Source organism: Monodelphis domestica, chromosome 5, assembly GCF_027887165.1.
Source record: "Monodelphis domestica isolate mMonDom1 chromosome 5, mMonDom1.pri, whole genome shotgun sequence".
Taxonomy (NCBI): Eukaryota; Metazoa; Chordata; class Mammalia; order Didelphimorphia; family Didelphidae; genus Monodelphis; species Monodelphis domestica.
Window position 1 is genome coordinate 168866893 of NC_077231.1, and position 24356 is coordinate 168891248.

At 36.2% G+C, this 24356-nt stretch overlaps 1 protein-coding gene across 5 annotated transcripts in view; it reads right to left on the bottom strand.

The window, feature by feature from the left end:
- The window catches only part of SRPK2 (SRSF protein kinase 2), a 344030-nt gene extending 319700 nt beyond the window's left edge, over positions 1 to 24330 (bottom strand). For all 5 annotated transcript variants that reach the window (XM_056800872.1, XM_056800879.1, XM_056800871.1 and 2 more), the window contains exon 1: positions 24177 to 24330. The gene's annotated coding sequence lies outside the window, so the exon portion shown is untranslated. The remainder of the gene's footprint in view (positions 1 to 24176) is intronic.
- Between the last annotated feature and the right edge of the window lie 26 nt (positions 24331 to 24356).

Genomic DNA, 24356 nt, shown 5'->3' on the forward strand with positions numbered 1-24356 from the left:
GATAATTACAATTATGCTGGCCCAAATCACCAAATATATACTTTTAAAAACAAAAATCCTCAAATATGAATTTAATTGTTTGTAGTCTAGAGGTATATTTAGCTCAAAACTGCACTAATATTTTTGGGACATCCTATAGAAGTAATAAATGGCAAAGCTGGAATATAAATCCAGGTCCTCTGAGTCACCATCCAGAATTCTTATCTTCACCATTCTGTCATCCTATTCTCTGCTAAGAGAGATTTTTGAGCAAAGGCTAGATAATCATTTGTTAAAAATTTATTCTTTGGGTAAGAATTGGACTCAGAAACCATCCAACATTCCTTATGGCTCAGAGATTCTATGAGTTATATATTTAATGGTTATAAACACTGTATCTCCATGACATAGGAAAAACAAATTTGAATCATCACAAGTCTAGAGGCATTGTATTTTCTATTGATGGTCTATATCTTAGTAATTACTTCTCCCATGTAGTGCGGAAGAACTCATCTCTTCACCTTATTTAGTTCTTAGTGCAGAGATTTCTCAATATAGCTACAATCAACCAGATGCATATATTTAAAAAAATAACACATTCCTTACTATGTTTCTCTGATTTACATATTTGTTAAAAGCCCTTGGAGTAGTGACCCCATCCTGCTTTTATTTGAAAGAAAGTCACAAATGGTAGGAAACTTTCTCCTTCTATTTAAACAAAAGGAAAGCCAATCAGAACTACACAAGTCTCATTATGAAAATCATCAGTAAGTCAGGAAAGTCTGCTGAAATCCCTACTGTGTAGTCAACCTTGTCCTGAGCCAGGTCAACTTGTACAATTGATTATCTGCAGACAGGACATTCTGTCTTGACATTATACTTCTCAGTAATATGTTCCATGGAGAACAAGTGGTCACAGAGTGTGGCCATAAAATGACTACACTCTTGTAAGCACAAAGTACATGGTGAACTCAGAAACAGATTTCTCTTCCACCTGGCTTAGTGGGTAAGAGGGGCTGAAGAATAGTTTCCATTCCTTTCTTGCACACATAGCTCTGCTCTGAGAGGGAGATGAGAAGGGAAGGAGGAAAGGAGACATTTTGGATCTTATAATTTCGGAAAGTGTATGTTGAAAATTTTTATGTGTAATTGGGAAAATAAAACATCTTTGAATTTTAAAAATGTTTTAAAAGAAACTCTAGATCTGTATCAGAATAGAAAGTATCAGATACAGCAAGGACACTATTACTGAGGAACCTGTAATTTGAACAAATGTTAGGGTCATCTCTGGTTAAATGGTTCATACAGAGAGATAAGTGATATGTGTAATGGTGGCATTCACAGAGATAGGTGATGCTTTGTTTTTAAAATATATAGCAGGCCTATGATGCTCATTCTTCTATGAACCCACTACTGAACTTAAACCTTCCAAAACTTGCCAAGTCCTTCCCATTCATGCAATTATAGACTATCTAGTTCGACTTCCTCACTTTAGAGAGAAGGTTAAGTGATTTACCCATACTCACAGAGATGGAAAGTGTCAGAGGTGAGAGTTGAACCCAGAGGCCTCTCAGGCCTCTTTCCAGAGTATCAGGCCACTTTCTATCTTAGAAGCATTTAGTGCTTTTAATCTATACCCATAGCTCATGCTCCAGATTCACTAAGGTTTTATCCAAAAGGTAAGGCACAAGAAATTAGCACTGTTTGGTAAAGCTAAAAAGTAGCTTTTATTTTGACTAGTTCAATCTGGACAATGTTCACATATTTTTCACCAAGAGTCTGGGTAGCCTGGAAAAATGGTGAGATGGAAGGCCCGAAGGATAGCAACTCTATTTCTCTCCTTCATTCTATCTATTTTTAGCATCTGCCAGGACGTGCAAGGTGCTTTTGGTTGAGGTCCATAGGCCACTTAGTAAATGGATTCTCCTTTTTAAAATTCTTAAAAAAGAATTTATTATTTTTTTACATATAAAAAACTTTTGAGTTCCAAATTCTTTCCTTCCCTCCTCTCCCTCCCCCACCCACTTAGGAGAAAGCAATATGATATCAATTATACATGTAAAATCATGCAAAACATATGTCCATACTAATCATATCATAAAAAAGCAAGAAAAAAAGAAAGTGAAAAATTAATTATACACTTCAGTATTCACTCATAGTCCATCACTTCTCTCCCTAGAGGCAGATAACTTTTTTTGTCATTAGTCCTTTGGAATTGTCTTGGACCATTATATTGATCAAAGAAGTTAAATTTTTCACAGATGATCAGCATTACAGTTTTGTTACTGTGTATAAGGATCTCCTGTTTCTGCTCACTTCACTTTGTGTCAGTTCATAAGGGTCTTCCCATGTGTTCCTAAAACCATTGTCCTTGCCATTTTTTAGCAGGATAGTACACCATCAATCATGTCACATCTTGTTCAGCCATTCTCCCACTTGATAGCAATCTTCTCAATTTCCAATTCTCTGCCACCTCAAAAGAGTGGCTATAAATATTTTTGTACATATAGGTCCTTTCCCTCTCTCTTTGATTTTTTTAGGTACAGACTTAGAAGTGAAATTGCTAAATCAAAGGGTCTGCAGTTTTATAGTCCTTTGGGACTATAGTTCCAAATCCTCCACCAAGAATTCATTGGTGTACCTCTTTCCCCAGATCCCCTCCAGCTTTTGTTGTTTCTGATAGATGTGAGGTGGTATCTCAGAGTTGTTTTAATTCACATTTCTCTAATTATTAATGGTAACATAGTCTTCTGAGTGGGACAGATCACTTCCAGGGGGTTAGAAGGTGCCAGAGTCATAACCACACAAGATGTCCAAGACATGGCTTACTTTTAGGCATACCTTCTCAGTGCCCAAGAGTGATTGGGACTGAAGTTGTGCTGGCTCACAGCATCAAAGTGATAGTTTTTAAACATCCAAGTTTAATGACTTTAATTAGTGGTATTTTAAGTGCCAGATTCATGTCCAGTGATTTATGAAGAGACATAATACTAGAGGAATTAAATGACAGATATACCATTGTGGATTTATTTCTTGCTACAAAAGAAGATAGCAGACAAGGAAGTTGAAGTTGTATTGAAAGATGACTTACAGGAAGTGGTTTCATTACACACCCAAAACCAATAAGAAACATCCCTTATAGAGACATTTGGTTATCTCATCTTGCAATCCTTATGATAAACATAAACAAATGGCCAGCACAAAATGCAGCAGAGGCTTCTCCTACAATTAGTGAGAGAATTCAGTAGTGTTCCAAGACTGCTGCTGCTGTAAGCAGATGGCTGGAACTCACTCACTAGTCACAATTTTCCCATCTCTGGCCTTTTTATAAGCTGTTTTTACTTCCTGTAATACTGTCTCCACCTAACCTCACCTCTGCCTTTTGGAATCCCCAGCTTCTAAGGTTAAACTCTATGCTATCTCCTATATCAGGCCTTTTCTGATTTCCCAATAATTAGTTTGTATTTACTTCTCTATGTACATGGTTTTCCCCACATTAGAAAGTAAGCTCCTAGAAGGTAGAGACTGATTTCAGTTTTGTCTTTTTCTCTAGAATCTAGGGCATATAAGAGACACTTAGAAAATATTCATTGAATTGCATTAATTGCAAAGGCAAAAAAGCCTGTGCCCCCAAGGCTGCTACTGTAGTGAGAGCAAAAAGGCTGCTGTGAATATGAATTTAGCACCTTTCAGTGAATTAAATAATGAATCTTTTCTTTACTGGGAAATGAGACCACCATATTTGGATTTAATCACCTGAATATTCCATGTGCTAATTGAGAAAGAATTGTCACAAAGACAGGAAAAACAGCTAGAACAAACTAAATGCAACAGAAGAAATCTAGGGGTGGGAGAACTGAGATAAGGGAGTTAAACAATCCTGAAAACATTTAGGCTTTTATGAGATATTTGAAAAAAGGAGAAGATACTAAAGTTTGAGGGAGGAAGGATAGGGAAGGATCATGGATAGTAAATGAAGTCTTAAGTTGAATACAATTAAGACTAGCTCTCTACTGTTAAAAGTGGCAAGGTGGGGTGGGCATTTGGGTGGCAAGGTGGATTGAGAGCCAGAAGTCCTAGGTTCAAATTTAACCTCAGATACTTCTAGCTGTGTGACCCTGGACAAGTCATTTAACCCCTATTACCACTCTTCTGCCTTGAAACTAATACACAGTATTGATTCTAAGATGGATGGTAAGGGGTTAAAAAAAAGTATGGAGCTTCTGGTATCTTTTTAACAAAACGAAAAGTTTACAAAAGTGATTGTTAGAACTCTTTTGGGTTGTTTTTTATTATCTCGTTTTTCTGTAATTTGAGTGTTTATTCTTATTTAGAAGCTTTACTTAAATGAAGTTCATTCCTAAAGAATAAATTCAATTCAAAGTAACAAATATTTATTAATAAACAACTCATGTATAAGGCACTATGCCAAGCTATAGGAATATAAAGATGAAAAATAATGCAATCTTTGCCTTCAGTAAATTTATAATCTAATAGAAATATATCTTTAGCACCTTCTCATTTATAGCCTAATCCTCAGTTCTTAGATACCCAGTGGTCTCATTATATACTAAGTCACCCACTGTGGAATGCCACTAAGACTTGATTTCTCTTTCAAATTTTCTATAATTATCTTTTTACTGTCTCCACCAATCAAAACTTTCATTCTGTGCCTATCTCATAGGTGTAAGGAGAAAGGTAATCACATTAAACTGATTCATAATGATGTGTAAATAAATGCTTACACTTTATAAATGATGTGTGCTAACAAAAAACGAACCTCTGATTAGGAGAACTATAGATTACTGAATAAAAGTAAAGTGAAAAAAATGGGAAGTGAGAAAGGGAAGGAGGGTCACCATTTATCTGAGCCAGACATCTGCCCCTGGATCAGCTTTTTCACAGATTCTTCCTTTCTGTTTCTAAGCCTATGGGTTCTCTAAAAGCTTCAAGAGTTCTCCCTGTTGACTTTCATGAAAGTAGCAATGGAGTGTTGGGGGTGGGTAGAGTTGGGGGTAGGTCTGGTAACCAAGTTATTTATGGAATGTTGATGGATTGTTTGTAAGTCAGAGGCTGCTGGTTTTTTTAAATCCAGGATTTTTAACTTTCAAAATAGGAGTATGACTTATTTATTTGGGTTTTGGTTTTATATGATTATTCACTTACAAAAATGAACAATATAGAAATATGTTTTGTATGATAATACATGTATAACCCAAATCAAATTACTTGCCAGTTTCGGGGGAGGGAGGAAGGGAGACAATTTGGATCATATAACTTTGGAAAACTTATGTGGAAATTTGTTATTACATGTAATTGGTAAAAAATAAATAAATAAATTCAAAATAGGAGTGTAAGGAAGGGAAAGAAATAAGTATTTATTAAGTGCCTACTTTGTGCCAAGCACTGTGCTAAGTACTTTACAAAGATTCTCTCATTTGGTCCTCAAAACTATCCTGGCAAGTGGTAGGAGCTATTATGATCCCTATTTTACATTTCAGGAAACTAATATAGAAGTTAAGTGATTTTCTCAGAGTCCCATAGTTGGTAAATGTTTCAGAACAAATTTGAATTCAGGTCTTCTAGTCTCCAGATTTGAGACTCAATTCATGGCACAGCCTACCTGCCTAATAAAGGTAACTGTGATCACGACGAAAGAATACATGACCTACAATATGAGCCTAGGGCCCTGATACTTAAAATCAGGAAGATATTTAGTCTTTCTCTGGCACTAACTACCTAAGTGAACCTGGGGCAATTCACTCTCATTTCATAATCTGGACCTATATGTAAAATGGCTTGACAATGCTATTCTGTGACTCAAATGAATTAATTTGTATAAAGTGTCTTGTAAACCTTAAGACCCTACATAAATATCAACTGTTATCATTAACTGCAGTAGCTATATTTACTACATATATTTACTACACTCTACACATAAAAAATAAGCCACAAATATGGAGAGAATTTACCATCCAGTAATAAAAGAAGAGCCTTAATCTTCAGATAGGGCCTAGCTTTGATTCCTCCAAACTCCTCATTTTATCTTCTTTAATTCCAGGCCAGATAATTGACCCACCAATCATGAAATTGGCTATGGTAACGTTAATAGCAATTAGACAATGCACATAGGAACTCATTGAACGGCAAAATCCCCCTGCCCTTCCAAAATCAAGGAAGAATTATATGTGTATACTCTTCCTAGGACTGTAGATGGGCAGAAACATTTTAGAGAACAACATGGTGATAAATAGGAATTCTCCAAGTGGATCATTTCAACATGATGAAGAATGAGAAGAATCAGGAAAACTAGTTATATGATGACCACAAAAAAATGTAAAGGAAAAGAAGTTGGAAAGATTATAGAACAGAACTCTCAGATCAATGAGCTGACCAATTATGACTTCAGAAGACTGGGAATAAAACATATCTCTTGAGAAAGAAGTGAGAAACTCAAGATGTAGACTATGATCTATATTTCCAGACAAGACCTGTGTGTTGATTTGTTTTGTTGAATTGTATTTATTTTTACAGTGAGGGATTCCATTGAAGAAGTGGAGTTAGTGGGTAGTGATAGAGGTTCAAAAAAGAAGGAAAAAATCTATTAGATATTTTTAAAATACAAGAGAAGCCAAAAAGAAGTTCAGAGGACAACACAAAGAAAGAAGTCTATTCTGTTACTTCCATACTAAACTTAATAGACTTAAAAAACTATACATAAAAGAAACACACTGGTTTGGGTCTTTTTGATCTTTATAAGTTAAAATATTCATATTTTTGATGATTAAATTTATAATAGAAAGAAACTTTAAAAAAATTTTATGACACTTTAATTTTATCCTAAAAATCTCATATATATGAAAAAGGCCATATCAGTAAAAACAGGCAAAGTTGCCCTATTTGTAATTATTAAAACATTTTAAATTATTTACACATCTAATAGAAAATAAGTTGAATACTTTTGATATTTTAGTGCAATACCATAGTACTATAGAAATAATATGTATGAAGACCAGAGGGAAATATGGAAAGTTCTATAAAAAGTGAAGAAAAGCAAATTCAGAGATAGAATTGTCTACACTTTAGCTATGATTATGTAAAATACAGAGAATAAAGCCAAAAGTAAAATCAAATCTGTAACTAGGCTGAAGCCTCCATCTTTTTTTTCCCCCAAGATACCTACATCCAGAAGATTTTCCTTCCTGAAAGTGGTTGAGAGACTTCCAACCCATGCCTCATTTATCATGGTCATTTGTTGTCCTGTACTACATGAAGCAACCCTATTCCCTTACTTGCCTCAGCTATCACCTTCATATTCATTATGGCAAATCATTTTTTGGAGTTTGCATTTATATACAACATCCATAGTGGCACCGGCCAGATTCATTAAAGGCTGAGCCCCCTCCTCCCAAGGTGACTGTATTAGTGCTCAGATTTTCCTCTGGACCTCTCACCACAATTATTTTTGCAAGTGAAAGGATTCCTAATTATAACTCTGAGTAAAGTCTTCAGATCGACTTGGAAGGGAATATAAAGCAAATATATTGTTTTGTTCCATCTTGTTAAATTCTAAGAGTTTTTAAAAAATATATTTCTTATTTGGCATGCTTATTTAATTGTTTTTGTTTATGATGATTAAGTTTGTAATTATAAATATTTCAAAAGTTAATCTTTATTGAGCACAAATAGGGAAGAGAGAACAAGGTGTTAGGTATTTAAGATACATACCAAAAAGAACAAAAAAGTAGATTTGGTCCCTAGTTAAAAAGGAAATTTAAAATCCTGTGAATCATAAAAAGCTTATCTGTACTTATTTTATGTGTGTATAAAAGACAAGGGTCATTAAGTTTGAAAGTACCAGGAATGGCAATCTGAAGAGTAAAGCTGGATCTAGTAGTAGCCAAGTCATATGCTTATTCTCTGATTGGAACAAAGAATCTACTACTGGGGAAACAGAAAATCCTTCAAGCATGTTCTAAAACTTAAATGAGAGCATTGAACTAAATCTTTTATATAACATCTGTATGTGCCATCTATATTATACACCTAAACAGAATCCTGTAAATAAATAAACAAATAACATTCCTACAACTACTAAAACTGTCTATAAATAAATAAACTAAAAGTTACTGAAAAATCTTATGGGTAAGTAGCTTGCAAAACATATCAAAACCAATTTAGAGGTGAAGAGAGCTCAGACATATGGTTGTGGTCAGAAAATAAGCTGTTCTTGGATATACAAATACCTTAGTGTTAATTCTAGTATGGCAACATTTATCAAATTGTAAATGTAAATTCCAAGATGTTTTAGACAGGAGTACTAAATCATACAGTCCCAACTACTCTAGTTATACTATAGGCTCTAAATGCCAACAGCTTCAGAAATCTCAAGTTGCTACAGCACCTTGGACAGTGGATCTGGTGGGTTTCACGCCTATTAGCAAGCAGGACAATATTTCATACTTGGGAATTTGGGCTTAGTATCCTGTCATTATGCAATTTCAATTGCTAATAATCTTTGAAGCCAGGGATGCATAAGAATACACTGTATAGGGTTTACTCCTGAATCTTTTGTTCAGATGTTTAGATGCGAGGGGATTTTGGAGGGCAGGGATATAGTCATAGAAACATATATTTTAAAGGTAACAAAGATCACATTTCTTCATTATTTCAAGTAGACAGAGTATAACAGTAAGATCTGTTTTCTTACATCATTCCACTCTGTGGTTATTATTCCCTTTTTACTGGCCTAATGTCCAGCCTCTCCTTATTTAAAAGCATTTTGCAATTATTCATGTTTCATGCCTACTATCACATGAGCCTGATACTCATGCCTTTAAGGCAACTCTCCACTGAGTCTATAACCTCTCCACTGAAAAAGATTATTTCCTCTAAAGATTTCTACTAGGTATTTCCAATCTAGCTCTTAGTTTTTTTCTCTTTCATTAAACCCCAGCCAATAAATATATTTCTGTCAGGTAAATCTACTCTTTTTGTGGCCCCTTATATTCTCCTATTTCTAACCTTTTCCCACAGGTGCCCCACATACATGGAATAAATCCTCTTCTATGTTCCATACCACAATCTTACTCTCTTTTTAAAATTTCTAGTCCACTCTCCTTCAGAAAGCTATCCCTGATTTATAGAACCATATCATCAAAATTATTTTTACACATAGGTAGCATAAATTATTGTTTAAAGATTTAGGAACTCTAGAAAATATCTTATAATAAAAATTATCTCACCTTTTAATGTTTGCCATGGTTCCTTAAATTCTAACATTAGATACTCATTTCTGGGTTTAGATATAGCATACTTAAGACACTTTGAAAATCTCTCTCAAAGCCATTTATCAATTATTAACACCTTTTAGCCTGCTTTCCCAAGATATAGATGTTTCAAAAGTCTTAGCGCAGTTTGAAGCTATTAAAGTTTAAATTATTAAGGCTTAAAACTGCCCCAACACTTTTGGGACATGTTAGAGAGGAAGTTAACACAAATGTATATGAATATGAGCCATTCCTGAATGGATAGTCAAAAGCTATGAGCAACTATTTCTTAAAAGAATAATCATAAATTATTAATAACTTCCTGAAACACTGAATCACTAATAATACAAAATATAAATCAAAATAATTCTGCACCTTTACCTCATACTCAGTAAAATTTTTAAAAAGAGAGGAGTAGAGTAAGTGTTGGAAGAATTGTGAAAAGAAATACACTAATATATTGTCAAGTGTATCTATGATTTGGTACAGCCATTCTGGAAAGTAATTTGGAATTTCATTATATATATATGCACATATATATTTTTTAATGACTCAAATATTACATTCTTTGATCCACTGCTAGGCATATTCCCTTCTTTTGTCCAGGAAGTCAATGACAGAAAGATCCTACATATACAAAAATATTCATAGCAGCACTTTTTGTGTCATAAAAAATGAAAACAAAATATGGACCTGTTGGTTATGGAATGAATAAATAAAATGTAGCATATGAATGTAATTAAATATTATTTTCACCTAAGTAATAATGAATATAAGGAATTGAGAAAATCATGGGAAGACTCACATGAACTGATTCAGGGTGAAGTAAGCAGAATCAGGAAAATATTCCTGATGACTACAATAATATAATTTTTTTTGAAATTGTGGACTTTGTAAATCATAATGACAAAACTTGACCCTAAAAAAGAGTTGAAGAAATAATAAAGTTTTAGTTTTAATGAATTTTTTTTCTGTTTTAAATCTTTATTGTAGGGGATGACTTATTGGGGGAAAGATGGAGTTAGACATATTTGGAAATGAATGGTATTTAATAACAAGTAGTATCAACAAGAATAATTTTTTCAAATGATCAACACTTTAAAGATGATTAATTTATTAAATTACTAGATGAAAAGGACTGAAATATGTCATAAGCTGTGGTGGGAAGTGGCCTGTTATAAAAGACAGATCCCTAGATTTGGAGTCAGACAACCTGAGTTCAAATTCAGGCTTTGTTAGTACTTCTATGACTAAGCCATTTAATGTAACCATAGGCTTTGGTTTCCTTATCTATAAAATAAGGAAACTAAGCTAGATGATTTTTAATGTACCCTCTAGGATCAAATATTTCGATCCTTTAGGGGTGTGCTGCAGCCAGCTCAAACCAGCTTAGGAGAGCTGATTGTTAACTTTTGATGTGAACCTCAGAAAAGAGGCCCACAAATCAGGTCTTTATTTGTTGTTTTATTGATTATCTAGATTTAAGGAAGTGATGGAGAAAATAATCATAATGCAGATTAAACTTAAAAAGTGTAGGTTGCATACATTTTTCTCCCAGTGAGCAGGTTGTTAAATATTTAGCAGCACATTCCTGTCTATAGATCTCAAATATCCATAATAAAAGGTGTTGCCCTGGGAGGACCTAAATGAAGCACCACAGTAAAAAGCTCTGGACCAAGCAGTAAAGTTATATAGTTTGTAGAAGAAAATTATATTGTAGTTTGTAGGACAAAATAGTATTGAAAAGGGAAACAGGGCAAAGTCAATTTTTGCCTAATTCATCATTTTATTTAGAACTATCACCAAATTGCCAGCACAATCCCTAATCTTCATTGCATTTGTTAAGTGTCTTATACACCTACAAACACATTTCTGTTATCTGTTTGTTTCCCTTCTCTAACCTAACAATTTATTAGTATCTTGAGAATGGAAACCGAGCATATATTCTACTCAAGTATCTCATATAACTCTGTGCCCATGTAGTTTATAAATATTTATTTACTGGTATGATTTTTTAAATTTTTATTTTATTTTCAATTGTTTTAGAATTATAAAAAACATAATTATTTTATACAAAACCTATAATTATAAAACATTTTACTTTCAAATCTATTTTTCTTTTTCTCTTTTTCCTACCCCAATTAAAAAAGGAAAGACAAAACCTTTCTAACAAATATGCATAGTTAAACAAAATTAATTCTCATATTGGCCATACCCCCAAATATATGTTTTATTCTGTATTTTTGTTTAAAATTCTTTTTTCCTGATGTCTTTTTTTTTAACCCTTACTATTTATACTAAGTATTCTTTCTAAGGTAGAATCATGATAAGAACTAGACCCAGAGCTAGGAAACAAAATATGGATCTGTTGATTATGGGATAAGCCTGATTTTTTTTAAGGAACATGAAAGACTCCCTGAAAACACAAACGCTCATAGAGAATACTCTAGGATGTCAGGCTTACCTTCCTTGACTCCTTCAAAGAAGGAAGATGTGTAAATGGGCACTAAACATTGAGCACTTAATCCCACTTTTTGGAATCTCTCACAACTTTAGTCAGGAGTAAAAATGTGCAAATTCATTTTTCTCTTCTCCAATCCATCCTCCATACAGCTGCCAAATAATATTCCAAAGGCCCAACTTTGCACATTAGGTGGTTATCGACTTGCTCATAAACACTGCTCTCCCTTTTGCCTACTGAATACACTCCACAGACCTCTACAGTTAATTCCAATCTTCCTTTCCAATTTTATTTCACACTCTTCCCTTTCACACACTCTTCCTATCAGACTGAATTGATCAGTATTCCCAGATCTTGGCCTGTTCTGTCCTCCCTCTGAGTTCTTTAATAATTTGTCCCCTTAGAATACATTTCTTCCTTAACTTTACTTAAAAACACCCCAAAAAACAAAAAATCTCTTACTTTCTGCCCAAGTACCTATAAGTAAAAAGGGCAAGGGCTAAGCTTGCCAAAGGTCACACAGCTAGGAATGGTTGAGGCCAAATTTGAACCCAGGACCTCTTGAGTGGGGGCAGGAAAAGGGGAGGGAAAGAATATGAATCACCTAACCATGGAAAAATACTTAAATAAAAAAAAATTTTTTTAATGGCTGAACAAGTGAATATCCAACTTATCTGCTCCTTTCAGAGTGTTCTCACAAAACATTCATTCCAAAACCAAATATAAATTATGTTTGAATTATTTATGCCTTCCCCTTACTACTGTGACATTATTCCCAAATCATCATGATTAATCCTGAATTCTATTTATGTCCCCTCTTTGAAATATATCTCTAATAATGTGGAAGTGTCCACACAGGTGCATATCTACACATAAACACATACATATTAGTCCAGTCCCATGATTTTATTAGTGGAGGGAACTTCTAGCATGAAAATTCCCTCCCCCAAAGGTCAGAAATACACATGTAACTTAGAATTACATACAAAGTTTCTTGGGGCATTGAGGGGGAAATTGTGTTACAGAGGAGGGAGTGGAGTCCAGGCTGCTCTGATTCCAAGAAGGCCAGTCCTCTATCCACTACACTGTGTAGCCAGTTTAAATGTTCTATGTTGACTATGTTGGCCTTTTTGACGTAATGAATAGTTTACTTTGGTTTGAAATAAGAACTTTATAGCTTTGATAAAATACTGGGATGTATTTAACCAAGGATAGCATGGACGGAAATGTTTAAAAAGCCAATAAGCCAGTTTAAAAACAAAATATGCATTTTTAATACTTGGATTTGAACATGATATCACATTCTCTAAAATAACCTTTTCTTTTCATCAGAAGCATGTTCAACTATAGATGATTTTCTTCTCAAATTCCCAACTGGCTTATGTGAAATTTCTTGAGAAATATCATCATTACAATACATTTGGTACTGTGTCATTAGGTGATGGCTTAGGATAGAATATGTTCACTTTCTTATTTTGATGACAGAAAAAATAACGTACACCATATATTTCATTGCCCCTTACAGGCTGGCATAGTTGCCTGCTAAAAGGTATATATCTCCCTCTGGTGGCTGCATTTACAAAGTGATAAAAGCTACATTTTTTTTCTGTAGTTGACATTAAAGTTCAAGGCCATCATCAGTGGGACTCACATTTGTAAAAGGAAAAGTTTGCTAGCTTAGGAAACAAATACAAATAAACTAAAAGGAAACAAAACGAACCCATAAAGTTTACACATAGATATACTCATAGACCAAAATGTTCTATTTCAGTTGAATTATTTAGATAGTTCCCTCTGTTATCTTCTGTAGATAACTGGCCATAAACTGTAATATTTTTGTGGAATTTGAGGAAAAAGGAACTAAACAAATCTCAACTCAGCACTAATTTTCTAACTAGTGATTAAAAACTAAGGAAAGAAGTATCATATACATATGAATATATAGCTACCAGTAAATAAAGGGCACTTGAAAAATTGGAATGAAAAACAATTAAAATGAATATACGGAATTCCAATAATTCATTGTATATTGTCATTTTTTCTCTTTACTGTTAAAAAAAGGATAAGATGTCAATATAAATGAATAAAATGTTTGATTGGCTACTTTAGGGGCAAAGTTTTTTCTCTGTGTGTGTTGACATGGTTTTGTTACTTAAATCACTAAATGTAATGACAGTGAATATGATTTGGGAAGTCTTGTTAGGGGTCATTTAGAAAGTTGTGCAATTACCTTGCTAAAACTAAGAAAATAAACTAGTTTTTTTAATTTTTTATTCTTTGTTACAAAGTATGGCTTCCTGGGTAGGTGAAAAGGGATAGATACGTTTGGAAATTAATGCAATGTAAAAAAATGAAATCTAATCAACATTTAAAATTTAATTTAAGGGGGCTTCAAAAATAATAAAGTAAAACAAAACTTTTAAAAGTTTCAGTTTTCCTTTTAATAATATGGACATGGAGCTGAAAATCACAAAAAAATAACAAAAGACTACACAAAATGTTTGTAATATTCTTTTTCATTGAATTTTTTTTTTCATTAAATTTGGGAAGTGGCCATTAGACCACTTAACCTAATTGTGGATTAACGATTTATTTGTGGATTTGAAACCATTCAGTTATTTTCTCAAAGAGCTTGTTCCCACTCTAGACACACTCTCATTCTCCCACAGTAATCAGCTCTCATGCTTCTCTAGTCTCTGCCTCTGCATTTCCTGCTTTCACACTCAGATCTCCTGCATTTAAAAATGAAAGAAAACAAGCCTTCCCTTCATCCTTGTATCTCCCCCTTTTCTCCCTTTACTGCTAAGTTCATGAAAAAAAGTTGTTAACAATTGCCTCTACTTCCTCAGTGTTCACTATCAACTATCTCTTTAGGATTTTACAAATCCCATTTCCAAAAACTGCTTTGAAATCATGTCTAACTTCCTAAGAGCACAGAACTTATCCTCCTTGCAGTTTTTAACACTGTTGACCCCATCTTCTTCAAATGGAAAGTCTCACCTAAGCTTCAGAAAGCCCTGTGGTCTCCTGGCTATCCTATCTTTCTAATCACTTTTATTCTGTCTCCTTCACTGGCCCTTGGTATTATCCAAAGGTTTGTTTTTCAAAAAGTCATATTTATAATTGTTGTTGTTCCTTCATTTCAGTTGCAGTCCTAATCTTTGCTAACACATTTGAGATTTTCTTGGTAAAGCTATTAGAGTGGTTTGCCATTTCCTTGTCCAGCTCATTTTACAGATGAGGAAACTGAGGCAGAGTTAAGTGATAAGTCCAGGGTCACACAGCTACTAAGTGTTTGAGGCCAGATTTGAACTCTTGCAAGAAGAGGAGTCTTCTTAACTCCAGGCCCAGCATTCTATCCACTGTACCACCTAGCTGCCTTTAAAGGCAATCTAGAAGAACACAACCCCAGGAACAAGACAAATATTTATTGAGATGGAGCTAGATATTTATTAAGTGTCCACTCCATGCGAGGCACTGGGCTAGCCACTGGGGATATGATGACAAAAAATAAAAGTCTTTGTCTTCAAGGAATTGATGATATATAAATAATATATAAGTGGGCAAGTAGATAGAGTCCACATAACACATATATTACATATCGCACACAAGAGAGACGTTGTATGTGTGTTTATATACACATAGACACAGTCACTGAAAAAGTGAAATGTGCCAGTAATTGGGGAGATCATTTGGGCTGTGTTTTGAAGAAAACGAGGGTTTCTCTGAGGTGGAGATGAACTGGACTGCCTACTCACTGGCACAGGAAGGTTGGACATTGTTTGATGTCGAGGGAGGGACAGGAAACCAATAAAGGTGGCATCCTGACTCTTCTACTTGTTTGACTGGAATAGAGGATGTGTCTCTCCCTTGGCAATGTCATTCACTCCCACAACGTCACCTACTAATTCTTCACTCCCACAACGTCACCTACTAATTCTTGGCAGAAGACTCCCAACTGTTTATTTTCAGAGGGATGGACCTCTCTTCTGAGCTCCAGGGATATAATTCCAATTTTGTCTCCAGGATATCTCTTGGATGTCCCACTAAGGCAGCGAGGTGGTACTAATCCTTCACAACAAGTAGCCACCTTTCCTCTCTAGATACATTCATGATTCCCTTCTAGACATTCAATTCTTCATTCCACTTTATTTATCACCTCAAATATTCATTGCATTCTCAGACCATGATTTTGCTCATGTTCTTCCCTAGCCAGGAAAATTCCTTTCTTCCCTTTGCTTGTTGAATTCCTCACACATTCTCTGGAATTTTACACAAGTGTCAACTCCCAATTAATTCTTTCCTGATCCTTCATTGGTAATAACCTTCCTGCTAGACCACACCGAGTATTAGGTTTTGTAACTCTCTATTGCACAATGTAATCTTGTTTATTGTACCTGGCCAACATAACAACAATAACTCACTAATTTAATGTAGGGATTTAAAATTTACAAAGCATTTTCCTCATAACTTGTGAGGGAGGTAGTGAATGAATTGTAAGTTACATTTCACAGAGTATGATATTTGCCAGTCATGGAAGGTCTACAACACGGAGCCCGAATGGACAAAGTCTCTTTAGGGACTTTAGCAATGATTGCCCAATATGTACTTAATAAATGTTTGGTGTGTTTTATTTTTTTTAAGTGGTTTATGAGAAAGATTATCAAGAAACTTCTCATAGCATGGGTCTTCAGTGTCCCATTTAAGGGTACTTCCCAGGTGATTATATAATGGAAATTAGAGAAATTGCAGCATCATGAAATGGAGTTCAGGTAAGAGAGACCAATTATAATATTAAAATTTTATAGGGTCAATATTTAAAAGACCAGCACATATGCTTATTTTTTAAAAAAAGATATAGTTTCTCAAGAAAAATTTCCTTCTGCATGTTTACCAAAAACATAGATCATTAAAGAGCCTCTGGAAATTGTTAGTGGGAAGTAGATTGTGGCATGTGTTTGTAATCAATTGGAAGAGAAATGCATTTGCAATTTGTTGCCTCAATGACAAGGCCAACATTTAACAACCAACTCCTAATTAAAGTCTAATAGATGCTAATTAATTGCTTCTAATTACATAGCTATTTGGCAAGAATACATGATTTCTTAATCAGCTGTTTTTAATTTGTGATTCATTATTTCAGATCAATACATATTATAACCCATGCACATCTTAACTTGTATAATTTTTAACTATATGAGTGGTAGAATATTGATATTAAAAAGGTGGATCTTTATGGAAGAAGCCTGCAAGGTCATTAGAGAGCTTTGCAATTTGCTAAAGGTAATCTAGTCCATTATTTTCTTTCTGTTTAAATATGGGCTCATACATTTCATGGGATTACTCAAACTAGAAATCTGTGTGATTTAAAATGTGATTATGAATAGACTTGGGGTAAGTGACCTCAGCAAGACAGTTTATGATAAACCCAAAGATCCCAGCTTTGGGGACAAAAATCCACTATTTGATAAAAGCTGCTGGGAAAATTGGAAGACAGTACAAAAGATACTGTATTTGGATCTACATCTCACACCCTACACCAAGAGAAAGGGTGAATGACTTGAATATAAATAAGGAAACTATAAGTAAATTAGGTGAAGCACAGAATAGTATACATGTCAGATCTTTGGGAAAGGAAAGATTTTAAGACCAAGCAAGAGTTAGAAAAAAATCACAAAATGTAAAATAAATAATTTTGATTACATTAAATTAAAAAGGTTTTGTACAAATAAAACCAATGCAACCAAAAATTAGAAGGGAAGCAACAAATTGGGAAAAAATCTTCATGACAAAAACCTCCGACAAAGGTCTAATTACTCAAATTTATAAAGAGCTAAATCAATTGTACAAAAAAATAAATTCATTCCCCAATTGATAAATGGACAAGGGACATGAATAGGTAATTTTCAGATAAACAAATCAAAACTATTAATAAGCACATGAAAAAGTATTCTAAATTTCTTATAATCAGAGAGATGCAAATCAAAACAACTCTGAGGTATGACCTCACACCTAGCAGATTGGCTAGCATGACAGCAAAGGAAAATAATGAATGCTGGAGGGGATGTGGCAAAGTGGGGACATTAATGCATTGCTGGTGGAGTTGTGAATTGATCCAACCATTCTGGAGGGCATTTTGGAAATATGCCCAAAGGGTCGCTAAAAGACTGTCTGCCCTTTGATCCAGCCATAGCACTGCTGGGTTTGTACCCCAAAGAGATAATGAGGAAGAAGACTATTACAAGAATATTCATAGCTGTGCTCTTTGTGGTAGCAAAAAAATTGGAAAATGAGGGGATGTCCTCCAATTGGGGAATGGCTGAACAAATTGTGGTATATGTTGGCGATATAATATTATTGTGCTCAAAGGAATAATGACCTGGAGGAATTCCATGTGAACTGGAATGACCTCCAGGAATTGATGTAGAGTGAAAGGAGCAGAACCAGGAGAATATTGTACACAGAGACTGATACACTGTGGTACAATCGAATGTAATGGACTTCTCCATTAGTGGCAATGCAGTGATCCTGAACAACTTGGAGGAATCTATGAGAAAGAACACTATGCACATTCAGAGGAAAAACTGTGGGAGTAAAAACACTGAAGAAAAACAACTGCTTGATTGCATGGGTCAAGGGGATATGGCTGGGGAGGTAGACTCTAAATGATCATCCTAGTGCAAACATCAACAATATGAAAATAAGTTTTGACCAAGGACACGTGTAAAACCCAGTGGAATTGCACGTCAGTTATGGGAAGGGGTAGGAGGAGGGGAGGGAAAGAATATGATTCTTGTAACCAAGGGAAAATGTTGACTAATTAAATTGACTAATTAAATAAAATTTAAAAAATGTGATTATGGCAAGATCAAGAAACAGAATTGTTTTGACTGATAATACCCTTATTGTGAAATCTCAAGGTAAATTTGGAATTATCTGTATTTCTAGTTTGGGTAATCCCATAAAATATCTAGTTCCACTATCCTCAGCAGGTTAACTGAAGCTTTGGCAAATTTAACAAACACACCATTGAAGTTTTGGAAAGATATAGAAGCTACAAATACCTTACAGCCCTTGGGAGGTACCATTGATACCTCTAACTGACCTCACTGACTAGTATGGATTCCTCTAGCCTCATTTAGCAGCACTTAGGGTGTAGTCATCCTGATGCAGGCGCAGAGCAAGGGAGCAAAGAACTGAAGAGTAGAGGGCAGCTTGTGGCTGAACTAGCTAACCACAGGGCTGAGGTCGTGAAGGGCTGAAAGGGAAGCCAGAGCCCAAGCAATGGATGGCCTGGACCAGCGTGGAGGAATGAAACAAGAGAATATGGCTGAAGGAAGGATGTTCAGATTTCTCTATAATAAAAATGGAATGATGGGCAGTGATGGTGATTCTCATGTGAGACTGAGGTGGAGGGAAGGGTTGGGTTACCGGAGTGGAAAATGATGAATTGGGATAAGAGGATGATGGAGAGAACAGCAAGAACTCACTTTAGCTATGGGCAAGAAGACTGGGCTCAAGACTAACTCCCTGAAAAAGGTGGGAGAGTGATGGAGAGGGAGTCACAGGGAGCCACCCATGGTATTTTGGCGCTCATTCCCTCATCCATTTAATTGGTATGTGCTTTGGAAAGACGCACTCATTTCAATACTTGCCTAAACAAAGGTAATTGGGAAAGGAAATATGTAGCAAAAAATCTAAAATACTGCATTATGAGACTACATAACCATGATTCATTGTGTTTATCTGGAGTACTGCTTCCTTCTACTAGCATGGACAATCAAGCACTCCCAGGAAAGCTCATAATTGTATGGTGATTGTAAAAATATTAGTATGCCCTAGAAAGTAATAGGTTTATAATATACCATTATCTCATCTTTCAAACCTCAATAGCAGCTCATAATAGCATTTAACATTTATAAAATCCATTCCTCATAAGAATCCTATGAGTTTGCAATCATGCTTATAGGTTTGATGTAAGAAAATTCCAAACAATCAGAACTTCTCCAAATGTCGAAAGGGTTACCACAGAAGTAGTGGGTGTCCTCACTAGAGATGTACAAAGTAGATAACTAGATGGCCACTTATCAAAGACATTGGAGAGGGAAATTCTTGTGCAAGTATAGGTTGGTATAGATAACATCTGAGGTCCCTCCCTACTCTGATGTTCCCATTCTGCAGTGCAAGTATTGTTCCCATTTTGTGGAGGAGGAAACTAAACAAGTTTAGGAGGGGGCCACTGGGTGTTTCAGTGGATTGAGAGCCAGACTTAGAGAGGAGAGGTCCTGGGTTCAAATATGACCTTAGACACTTCTTAGCTGAGTGACCCTGGGCAAGTCACCTGACCCCCATTGCCTAGCCCTTACTGCTCTTCTGCATTGGAACCAATACTCAGTACTGATTCTAAGACAGAAGGTAAGGGTTTGAAAAAAAAAAAAGGTCAAGGAAACTTCATGGTCACACCTTGTGTCACAGCCAAGAGGCAACTCCAAGTTTAGCGCTCCTTCTACTGTAGCACAGGACTAAAGATGTACCATTGAACATGAAGGTACTTCATATTTAGAGAATATGCCAGTGAATTGGTGGGAGGACTCCCTTCATTCTCCACACCTTAGCAGACCATCTTTATGGGTCTCAGAGCACAGAAAAATAAAGTATTACCTTCTAGCCAATACTCTGGTAATATTTTATCACAATAACATTAGAAAAATATACAATGAGAAAATTTTTGCCAAGTTCTCGAGTCTAGTTCAACGGCAGCAGAAGAGAGAATGAGCCCTGGCAGGTGGGAGGAGGCAGCTAGGTGGATGGAACCCTGCACCTGGGGGTCAGAAGGACCAGTCAGTGTTCAAATCTGGCCTCAGGCACTCCCTGTGTGACTCTAGGCAAGTCCTTTAACCTGTTTGCTTTGATTCACTGGAGAAGGAAGTGGCAAACCATTTCCACTTCTTTGCCAAGAAAACCCCATGGACAGCACGGTCCACGGGGTCACAAAGGGTCAGAAACAACAAAGTAGGGGGGGTGAGGGAGTCAGGTTGCAGAGAGCAAGACTAAGGAGCTCAAGGGAGCAATCTATATAGGAGAGATGCTGAACTCGGGCCCTCCAGCAGATGAGAAGGTGCCTTGGCCTGCTCCAAACCAGGGTGCCGTGTGTGTGTGTGTGTGTGTGTGTGTGTGTGTGTGTGTGTGTGTGTGTGTGTGTGTGTGTGCACCCAACCCTCGGGGATATTGCTACTATTATTCTTATGCCATCTGAATACTAAAAAACAAGCCCAAACTCCTCTGTAAAGTAGGTGACTCGATTAAGCCAGGGGAACAATGCCTTTTAAACAACAGCTTTACTGCAGGGAGAATTAGGTGGCTCAGGCGTCTGGTCTGAATGAAGTGGGGGGGGGGGGAGGGAGGGAGATTTTCAATGTTGAAAATGGTCTTTGTGAAGAGTAAGCAAAGAATGCAGAAAACTGCTTAGCCTACCCTAGCGGGGGTGGGAGGGTGTCTGACGAGAAGAAAGTGGGGGTATTGTTCTCCACACAGTCACCATTTGTGTGAAAGCAGTGCTAACTGGTTGTAGCTGGAGAGGTTCCAAGGGAGAAAAGAAAGCGGCCCCAAGTGAACTAAATGCCTTTTGCCTTTCCCAGTCATTACTGCTTGGTAATGATCTCTCGCCTATTCAGCTCCCACTCTCTCCTGATGACATGCCTCCCCTTCCCAACAAGCCTGGCTCGCCATGGAAATCAAGCCCTGGCTCGGCTCCTCACTCTGGACAGTCGCGCCGAGTCCTTTAGAGAGAAGTCCGTGTACACGTGATTTCATAAAGGGTAGCCAGCCACTCACTGGGCCTTAAGAGTGTTTGCCTACTCGATGGATCAAAGGAAGGAAGAGGAAAGACAGGCAATAAGGAGGGCAGGACAAAGAACACACATCACTAAAAAAAACAAAAAGAGATTTTATGATTCATCACACCAAGTTTTCTTTAGGGATAAGGTAGTAGCTGAAAGGAAGAAAACAGGAACCAGAAAGAATGCTTTCAAATTTACATCCTGAATCATTTGTGTGAGTTCCAGATATAAAGATATTAAATTGTAGAGTTCACTTAGCATCAACGTGTTGTCGTGGAGAAAGGGCTGCCTTTGGAGTCAGCAAGACCTGGGATGGAGACCTACCCCTGCCTGGGTGATCAGGGACCCTTCCCCATGAGACCAGGAGTGAAGCAGGGATGCCCACGATCCCCTCTCCTATTTAATATTGTACCAGAAACACTAGCGGTGGCAATTAGAGAAGAAAAAGAAATGGAAGGGGTTAAAGGAGGCGATGAGGAGACCAAGGTCTCACTCTTTGCAGATGATATGATGGTCTACTGAAAGAATCCTAGAGATTCAACCAAAAAGCTAGTGGAAATAATCAACAACTTTTAGCAAAGTTGCAGGATACAAAATAAACCCATATAAGTCATCAGCATTTCTATATATTTCCAACAAAAATCAGCAGCAAGAATCAGAAACTCCATTTAAAATCACTCCATCACTGAATGATTCAGTGACTGGGGCAACTTTCTTAGGCCCTAGGTTCTAGCTGAATCCCTGCTCTGTGTCAGTGAAGGGAATTACCATGCTGGAATCCAGGACACAAACCCTTCAAAAAGGTCCCTGTTAACACTGCATCCAATACAGTGAGAATTTAATAGTGCTTTAGTTGCACTTGATTGATCAGCAGACAACCTACTTACCAGCAGAGATTTTCCTTTCTTTCTCTCTTCCTTTAAAAAAAAACAAAACCCCTAACCTGTCTTAGTATCAGTTCTAAATCAGAAAAGTGGCAAGGGCTAGGCAATTGGGGTCTAGTGACTTGCCCAGGGTCACCACTAGGACATGTCCGAGGCCAGACTTGAACTCTGGTTCTCCTGACTCCATCCACTGTGCTACCAGATTTTTCTTTTATCTTAGAAAAACCTATACTTAAGGCTTTGCTAATTTGTCTCCACTTCCCTTTGTCCTGGCTTCTGTGATCTGTTCCAGGTTTCTAGGGTTAATGACTTCCTGAAGTCTTAAGCTAGCTCTTAAGGCTTGGAGGGAAGAAGCTACTCCTTATTTCATGCCACCATGAAATGAGATCAGTTACTCGGTCCTCCTTGGGGACCGAAGGAGCACACGGGACGCTCGTTTAATGTCAGCACAAAATGATGAGGAGCTTGTTCTACTCTGTGTGTGTATATACATCAATATGTACAGATGCATGCACAGATAGGCACACATATTCAGATGCACGTGTATGCATATATATTCATGAAATACAAATATGTTGATTGCCTTAGATTTTCTTGAGTTTCTTTCTTGCTAATTTAGATTTGCACACACAGATATATTTTATTATAGATAAAATATTTAAGTTTTTATTTGATACAGCCAAGAGCAACCAAAAGTAAAAAATGTATTATGAGCATATTATATATGTAATGTAATATAAAAATGAGTATAATGTGCAATGGACTTGGAGTCGGAAGTCTAGCAAGCTGTGGAATGAGGCTTGACTTGGTCATCTACTAGCTGTGTGATCATGGCTGTTGCTTAATTCCTCTAAGCTTTAGTTCCTCATCTGCAAAAAAGATGGGATGTAAAATGGGAATAAATTATTGTCCCAGCTCTGTCATACGGCAGTTTTTAGCAAAACTCTTTGTAATCTGCAATAAATGGGGTACATTGGAAGTACAGCGGATAGAGCATGGGCCTGTGATTTCAGATAGTTCCTAGCTGTGAGACCCTGGGAAAGTCACTTAACCTGTTTCCTCACTTGTAAAATGAAGATAATAATAGCACCAACCTATGGTTGTTGTGAGGAACATATGAGATAATGATTGCAAATGCTTGGCATATGGTATGGGTTATATAAATTTTAGCTATTATTATCATAATTTAGAAAAGCACAAACTATTACTATAGGTCAATAATTAATTATTCCACAGAAGGAAGGAAAACCTATTATCACTTCTAGGTGCAGTATAGTCTCTTAAGGATGGCAGATCTTTCAAAAAGGCCTACGAAGTAGTTTGACACAAGTTCTTTTAGTGTCACCGACTTCTCATCCTATTGTGTCCCCCACCAGAGATGGGGTCAAAAAGAACCTTCAATTTATTCCAACAAACACAAAGTCAGAGCCCATCTTCTTGCCATTACCCAGTCCACAAAGTTCATTCTCAGCTGCATTGTTTCAGTTAATCATGTGGCTCACACACAATCAAAAAAGAAACAAGTATTGACCCATTTGCTTAACTTTAGAAATGATAAAAAAATTTAAAAAAATCAAACTGAAACATGAATGCAACATGATGTCAGAATGGCTAATTTACTCCTCTATGTCAGAAAGACATCGGGGGTCTTCCATTGCCAGCAAAGGAAACCATACCAAAATGGCTGATCTTTCTAAAAGGACTTGCCTGCTCAACATAAAAATACTTGTAATAAAAATTATACCTTAAAATGATTTTTTTAAAAAGCTGTCCATAGTTTCATCAAGTTTAAAAGTCCTGTCACAGTAGAACTCCAGCATACTGATAACAAAAGCTTTTATACAAATATGGAGTAGCTCAAAGGCCCTTTTGACAAAAAGGTGATTCTAGATAATGGAATCATTGTTAGTTATGACAACCTCAG